This window comes from Vulpes vulpes, chromosome 5, assembly GCF_048418805.1.
Source record: "Vulpes vulpes isolate BD-2025 chromosome 5, VulVul3, whole genome shotgun sequence".
Classification (NCBI taxonomy): domain Eukaryota; kingdom Metazoa; phylum Chordata; class Mammalia; order Carnivora; family Canidae; genus Vulpes; species Vulpes vulpes.
This window is the reverse complement of record NC_132784.1, coordinates 56030703-56038760: the sequence shown is the minus strand read 5'-3', so window position 1 is coordinate 56038760 and position 8058 is coordinate 56030703. Positions and strand designations below refer to the sequence as shown.

Sequence of the window (8058 nt, the reverse complement as noted above, 5' to 3'; positions counted from 1 at the left end):
GAACCTCCCCGGCCAGCTGCAGCTCGCGGCCCTCGCGCCGGGCGGAACCTCCTCGGCCTGCTGCAGCTCGCGGCCCTCGCGCCGGGCGGAACCTCCTCGGCCTGCTGCAGCTCGCGGCCCTCGCGCCGGGGGGAACCTCCCCGGCCAGCTGCAGCTCGCGGCCCTCGCGCCGGGGGGAACCTCCCCGGCCTGCTGCAGCTCGCGGCCCTCGCGCCCGGGCGCAGCCTCCCCGGCCAGCTGCAGCTCGCGGCCCTCGCGCCGGGCGGAACCTCCCCGGCCAGCTGCAGCTCGCGGCCCTCGCGCCGGGGGGAACCTGCCCAGCCTGCTGCAGCTCGCGGCCCTCGCGCCCGGGCGCAACCTCCCAGGCCTGCTGCAGCTCGCGGCCCTCGCGCCGGGGGGAACCTCCCCGGCCTGCTGCAGCTCGCGGCCCTCGCGCCCGGGGGAACCTGCCTGGCCTGCTGCAGCTCGCGGCCCTCGCGCCCGAAGCGCCGTCAGCCGTGGCGGCCGCTTGAGTTCCCCTCGCCATCCTACATCGACAGCAGTGCCTGAAGAGGGGGCGGGCGGAGACTTCCGCAAGGTCAGTTTCATCTTCGATTTCTTGCGCACAGGAACAGGGGAAATGGGCCCCCTTAACGGGCAGGAGCTGACTGTGACTTATTTTAGTTAAGTCCGGGATGCACTTTGCCAGGTGAGCCCGCAGCTCGGAGTTTTAGGAGGGAGCGAGGGCGAGGGGCTGTGATGGATCTAAACACTGGAGCTCGCGTCCTTAGCCCCAGACCTCCGAGTGCCCTGCGGGGGATGGTTCCTTAAACACAAGGCGGGGTTTGCTAAGAGCAAAGGCCCATCAAGAGGTCTCAAGCCGGGAAGGAAATTTAAATTTCGGTCCCCTAAGCGACCTTTTGCAAAGAAGCCCTCTGTCCCAGGCTGCATCGTTGTCGGGAGGACGTTCCTCTGGTCTTCTGAAGGCCCGTCTGTCTCTCACCTTCTTGCTGGAGGTGCCGCCCCCCACCCACGGCTCCCCCCTTCACTGCTCTGGGAGGGCCCAGTCGTGCTCACCGAGAATGTTGAAGTTGTAAAAGTAAGATTTTGTGTGTGTGCTCTCTTTCTTCAGGAGTTTTCTCCCCTCAGAAGTTGTAACAGTCCCAAGTTCCACAAAACTTGGATCTGAGCCTGCTCTTGTTTTAAATAAGGCATCCAGAGCCGTGAGTACACCCCCGTGATAATTAACTGGGGTTCAGGAAGAGACCACGACAACTCTTTTATCGCTGTCTTTAATCAAAGAAGAGAATCAAACTTTATTAACACTGTACAGAGTGATCCCCTCACCCATCTTGCCCCCCCTTCCCTTTGTACATCTGACAGGCACAGACCATGGTGAAAAGATCTGAGTGCCCCCAGTGAAGCGTGGGGGTAGGAGGCACTCACCGGCTGTTTTCTTTCAGCATTTGGTATACGTGTGTAATTTACATGTGAGAAGTATATTCATTCTTACCACTTACACTCAAAACAAGTTGGAGTGAGAGCAAAAATGTGTGCTTTTAAAATTAAGATAAAATACGGTGAAAGTATTATTTATTTTTATCACACCCTTTAAAATGTGTATGTTTATAATAAAGCATTATCAGTACAGTAATTGGACATGTATATATGAATTCAGTACATCATTTGGGTAAGTGTCCTTTTTTTTTTTTTAAATCTAATAGAGGTTTACCTTCAGAAGTTTGGAAATTATAACTTTAAAGTATCCTATTAACAATACCGTATCCATACAGAAGAAGGGGAACTGGTTTAGAAAAATATGCTTTCTAACTTGTCCATAGACTTGCCTAAATAATATAATTCCTTAACTCTGAACTTAAGATCCTGTTTGGATTCACTAGCTACTCTTTCAGAATTTAAAGTTGCCTGGGAAGGGGATCACAGGCTGAGTCAGCAATGGGCCATTCACGCCTTCATATGAATTATTCCAGTCACTTCCTTGTCTACCAGCAGTCAGGCCACGTCAGAAATGAAAGATGGGAAGAATGAAAGAAAAGGAATCAGAATTACTGATTTTGATTGATGAGGATTTGATCTGAAAGTGCAGGTTTCATAGGACATTTGACTGAAGGAGCTGGTTGGCACCAAATGAGAAAATTGAAGAAAAAGATGGGAGCAAGAACTCTAAAGACCAAGGCTCTTCTTAACTTTCCTTATTGTCCACACTGTACTCACCCCAGACCATCCCATTATATAATAATCTATTTCAGTTATTTCCATAAACAGATGAAATACACTGGAAATGTCAGTACTTGGGCTTCACCTTCTAGATGAATGTATGTTTCTGGAAGTAGCACAGAAGTCCTATATCAGACTGAACACCCTGACTCTTAAATTTGCAATTATGACTGCCTCACTTGTGGGGTTTTTGGAGCTTCAGATGAGAGCAAATCTTAGATCAGAAAGTTCCAGAATATTAGAGCTGGAAAGATACTTAGAGGATGTGTAAAGCTTCATTTCACAGACATGAAGAGTGGGTCAGAAAGACTGCAGGGAGTGAGGATGGGCCTGAGGACAAACTGTTACTAGACTTGCATGTCATCCTTTACTTTCAGCCAGGGTCTCGGAGCCTTAGCTTCCCCGCAAGCCTGTTTCCCCACAGAATCCTGTTTTGGGATTGCATGTATTACTTGAGATAACCCATGTGCAAACATTTGCCCCAGTGTGCCACACATAATCATATTAGCACTGAATAAATTTTTTCTCTGCTACTCTTTGCCTCAAATCACAAGCTAATTGGGTATAGTCCTAACCTTAAAAGAAGTGCAAGGTATATAGGCTTGTATGGGTTGGTTGTAGAGTCTCATTATAATAAAAGCAGACTCCACTCTTTTCCTTAGAAGCAGGAATGGATATAACCTTTAGTTTTCCCCTCTTTTAAAGTTTCAGATATTTAAAGGTTTTGGAATAAGAGACAAATTTATCCAAAGGTGGCCCTTTAAGCCAGGCCTTTTTTATAAGTCGCTGCACTTAAAAGGAAATGGAGCTTTTTACTTTGCTATAGAAAAGTCAGCTGTGCCAGGGATATGGTGGACACAGGGCCCCTCCTGTGGGGGAGTCTCACCCCTGCCTTCCAGGTGAGGCTGCTGGAGTCCACCCTCCAGAGTGGGGTCAACTTCGATTGAAATGGACATGCACAACTTTAAAATAGGGCCAAGTCTTAGTCTATTGTTGCAACAGCGTTATATTTATTTTGGTGTGATTTTTTTTTCTGCCTGAATTTAACTTTAGCAGTGCAGATAAATGTTCCTTGTTACCTTTCTTTTGTGGATTCTGCTAGGTATCACTTTTAAACATATGGCACTTTTTTTTTTCCTTCTTATGTGAGACCACCAAGATTTGTTTGGTTTGTTTTCAGTAAAATATGTCATGTCATCATGGAGTCCTGGTTGCTTTCCTTGGGGACTGGCTTTGGAAACCAAGATCTGTACTGGGTGTGTTCTTTCATTGCTACCAGAATCTCATCATTATTTTAATATACATTTCCCTGGTCAGAGAATTCAAAATTGCCTTATATTTATTGACTTTTTCCCCTTCTATATGTTTTTTAGGATATTTGCCTGTTTTTTTTTTCAAAGTGGAATGTTTGTCATTCTTAATTTGTAAGGAAATATAATATTAACATTGATATAATTTTAGTACATAGTTATCCTTTTTGGCATTTACACTTATATGACTTTTTGGCATATAGAAATTTAAGATTTTTAGAAGTCAACTATCTTTCCTTTTACTGTGTATTTTAATTTTGCTGTTAACAGCAACCATAGATACTATTCATCTAAATACTCATTTCCCTGTTTTATGCATTGTCTTTTTTCATTGCTTCTTCTCAAGTTTATCTCTGATTATTCTTGAATTTATTTTACGAAATAGTACTTCAAATTTATTTTACTTAATTGCACAATATTTACCGTGCCACTGATTTAAAATGTTATTATTTTTTTTTTTTTTAAGATTTTATTTATTTATTTATTCATGAGAGACACAGAGAGAGGGGCAGAGACACAGGCAGAGGGAGAAGCAGGCTCCATGCAGGGAACCTGACATGGGACTCCATCCTGGGTCTTCAGGATCATACCCTGGGCTGAAGGCAGCGCTAAACCGCTGAGCCACCCGGGCTGCCCTGTCTTTATTTTTTGTAAAAACTCAAAGCTGTCTCTTTTGTCCCAGTAATAGGCCTACCTATTCCTGCACTCTGTAGCCCACCACAAACTTCTCTTTTAGGTCTTGAAGTGTATCTTTTTGTATTTTTAATCACAGTAGTGCAGACATAGATTAACTAAAGATTTGGGGTTTCTGTGGACAACAGTAGCCTCTGTTTCTCTCCTCTCCCACTCCATCCTTATCCATCAGAAGAAATCATTTTAGTGGATTTTTATTCTTGCCAATTTTCTTGGGTATTATTGAACATTATTTCCTCAAGTAAACTTCAGAATTATTTTAACCAAAAAATCCCTTTAAATTTTTTATTGAGGGGCACCAGCATGGCTCAGGGATTAAGCGTCTGCCTTTGGCTCAGGGCATGATCCTGGGGTCCTGGGATCAAGTCCGACATCAGGCTTCCCTTAAGAAGCCTGCTTCTCCCTCTGCCTATGTCTCTGCCTCTCTCTGTGTTTCTCATGAATAAGTAAATAAAATCTTTTAAAAAATTTATTAGAATTTGTTAAAATTGTGAAATAGTCTTGAGATCAATAATTTTTTTTTATAATACTGTTTCTTTCCTGAAGTGTCCTCCCATTTATTATAATCTTTTCTGTTCAGTTAATTTGTGGAGTCCGCTGACTCCATCCAGGTCCACTTTGATAATTCTTTAGTGTATCCCTGAGTTGTGTGTGTGTGTTCTTCACATTGCAAAGATACACACCCACCCACATATCTTTGCTGTTTTAACATTATGTTTTTCTTCATGTGTTTTAAATAATAATATGTTTCTTCTAGTCATTTAATATTCTGGGAAGAATACAATCTTGTCTCTTTTACTGTTATACTTTCTACACCTAATATGAGCATGTAACATGTAGCAGGTGCCCACTGAACAAAATAGAGTGAAACCTTGGAACTACCTAAATGCCCAACAATTGGAGCACAGGCTGGAATGCTTTTCTATCACTTACAATTTTTATTTTTATAGAATTTAATGCCAAGGAGAATTGCCCCTTGCAATAGGACTAGGTTTGTGCAAGCCAAAACCAAAACATGAAAATTGCTGGAAAGAAATACACCAAAATGTTCACAGTGATTATTGCTAAAGTGGAGAACTATACTTTTGTGTGTTTACTTTAAAATGGGTGTGTATTAGTTTTATAGTCACAAAAATAGTTTTCGTTTTGTTTTTAAGTGATTTAGAATATTTAAGCCTGCTACTGGAAAGAGTACCTCCGAGGACTAGGAAAGTTGCAAGTAGAACCAGGTCTAAAATCAGAGATTTTAAGAAAATATTTTAAATGCCCTGTTCACAGAGAAGCCCGATCAGAACCTCTGTTTGGATAGTAAATAATCTGTGGTATCTGCCCAAAGGACCACCATCCAGCAGAGAACTGAGCAAAGTACAGCAACGCATAAAATTAAACAACAGATAAAACCTGCGAGAAAATCCATGATGCCATGGATAAGATAAAATCAGTCAGTGTATAATATCAACCCTACAGATATTTAACATACATAAAAATAGGATTAAGTGCTTAGGATCCATGAGTACATTGTAAAAGGATAAAGAAATCTACAAAGGTGACACTAAGTTCACAAGAATGATCAACTTGTTGGGAGAGGGGGATGACTCTTTTAAGCAAGTGGTGGAAATGTGGTATTACATAATTCTCTGTATCTTTGTGTCTCTGTAATATTTTATAATAAAATTCTGAAATTTCATAACCTTTTGAAATGAAACAAAAGCAAAAATGAATCCTGCGGTTAATTCTTTCGTGAATAAAGATTCTTCTGTGAATAAGAATAGTTCACTCTCACCAGTTTATAAATTCAGATTGTCAAAGAGAGCCTCCATATCACTCTCCCTCCTTCCTTGCTTCCTTCCCAGCCTCTCCCCCCCGCCCCTTTCTTCTTTTGGCTTTCTTTTAAAGTAGTTTACTCTTTTTAACAGAGACGTCTTTATTAAGAAACGTGGAAATAACATGAAAACCAACAGATAGCTATTATTTTGTCACTTGCATTGTAGTCCTGCCTTGTGTGATTGTGAGAACTTTTAGAATTTGTCTAGTGCTTTAAGTTGGTAGTAATTTATATTTCATTTATGTAGATTTCTAACTTGGCAGGTACTCCCAGAGAGCAAACAAGAAAAAGAAACATGCTTCCCTAGCTCTGTTGGGTTATCATTTTTCAGGATCAGCTATTTGAGAAAAAGAGATGAACTGCTGTGGCTTACAACTTTCTAATAACTTAAACTGTGTCTACGAGATTCCTATGTGTTTATGAAAGGGGGAGGAGGCTATCCTCAGAACATGACCATGCAGTTTGGAAGCACTCCAAAGAGAATAAAGTGCAGTGCTTTCCCTCTGGTGCCATAACATAAAAGCTACCCTGCAGGTGATTGGTCTGCATTCTTGAAAATAGATGATTAGCTTTACAGTGCAATAGGTCAGAGTTCTTATTTTGCAAAGTGCTATTCCATTACAGTCTCCTCATCTCCCATGAGCCCTGGGATTAATGTTTGTTATGCTAGGAGAAAGTAATAATTGCTTAAATATAGAAAAAATATATTTGACAAACATTCATGCTAGAGAAAAATGGGAAAGATGGGGTCCCTGACCTAGTGCAGAACTGCAGCCAGTCACTTAAGCTCCTTACTTTTATGCTGATCTACTGATTATCTTCTCACCTAATTTTAGCCCAAAGGTTCAGCTTCCACTACCTCCCATCTTAGTCAAGAAATCATTTCCTTCTTTTTTCTCCACTATTGACCTACCTGCGAAGATAGCAAATAGAAGCAAAATTGATGAAAGGCAGATAGAGCAGAAGAATGATCCTGGGTTATTTGGTAACTGGGGAAGTCAAGACCCTGACAACTAAGGGTTAATGTTAGCAGAGGAAATCACTCACATCATAGATTGTGCCACAGGCCACGCTCCTGTCTTGCACACATAATCACATGCATTCATATACACATACTCATGCATACGCTGACACATGCATACACCAAAGACACACTCTCACACCTGCACTGTCCTACCCTGCACACCACAGCCTCCTCCTGCCACTGCCCCAGGAGTGGAACACGTGGTGAGACTCCATGTCCACATCCCTCGGCTGAGAACTGACCCACTTTCACTGTGTTGACAAAGATGAAGAGATGAGCCGTGGAAGTGGTCCAGACAGAAGACCTGCAACTGGAACAAAATCTTTCTGACCCAGATTCCCCGACAGTGGGCCTCCATGGCCAGAATGGGCCGAGCACTTGTTTGTTTCCTTTCACCTTGACTAGGAACCTGGATCCACACATGCCCACTGAACTGGCGCCATGTAGGTGATTGGGACATTTCGGCTGTCTTGAAAATTGGTATTGATCACTTCAGAGGACCTCCACAGGCAACGATTCATTGTGATGGTTAAATGGCCAAAATGATTGGACTCCCCAGCACACAGCTGTATTCCACACTCCGCACTTGAGCTGGCTCTTGGCTAGAAAGGTCAAATTAAAACTGGTCATCCAGGAGTGCAGCTTAAGTACTCGCGTTTATTACCAACTCTTGTCATGTGGCTGCAGAGGTCACCAACAGCAAAGAACTATCCTATAGTTTGGGGTAAAGCAAGAATAGATCATTACTTTAAGAACTAGTGTTAAATTGCAACTGCCCAGAACACAATTCCTATACTTAAAAACATGTTCTGTTTATAGCCACAAACTGCTATGAGACAAACTTGGATTATTTTAAGTTTTTTAAAAGTCTCATTCTCAAGTAGCAAAAGGTCATTATTGTGAAAGATAACTTGGTCTTCTTGTTTATATTCAAGAACCAACTCAGATTCAAGTGATCTTTTAAAAGGGCTTGAATAGGAGAATAAATC

General features: G+C 42.4%; 2 long non-coding RNA genes across 3 annotated transcripts in view; one reads left to right on the top strand and one right to left on the bottom strand.

Annotated features, from left to right (window-relative positions):
- The first annotated feature begins 1156 nt into the window (after positions 1-1156).
- Positions 1157-1969, top strand: LOC140599015 (uncharacterized). The gene is made up of 3 exons (XR_012001594.1): positions 1157-1202; positions 1704-1741; positions 1861-1969. It is a non-coding gene; the product is annotated as an uncharacterized lncRNA (long non-coding RNA).
- Positions 1970-4167: 2198 nt separating this feature from the next.
- The window catches only part of LOC140599014 (uncharacterized), a 49320-nt gene continuing 45429 nt past the window's right edge, over positions 4168-8058 (bottom strand). Inside the window, exon 3 of one of the 2 annotated variants that reach the window (XR_012001592.1) lies at positions 4168-7781. This is a non-coding gene — a long non-coding RNA (uncharacterized lncRNA). The remainder of the gene's footprint in view (positions 7782-8058) is intronic. The other variant, XR_012001593.1, reaches the window with a different exon arrangement.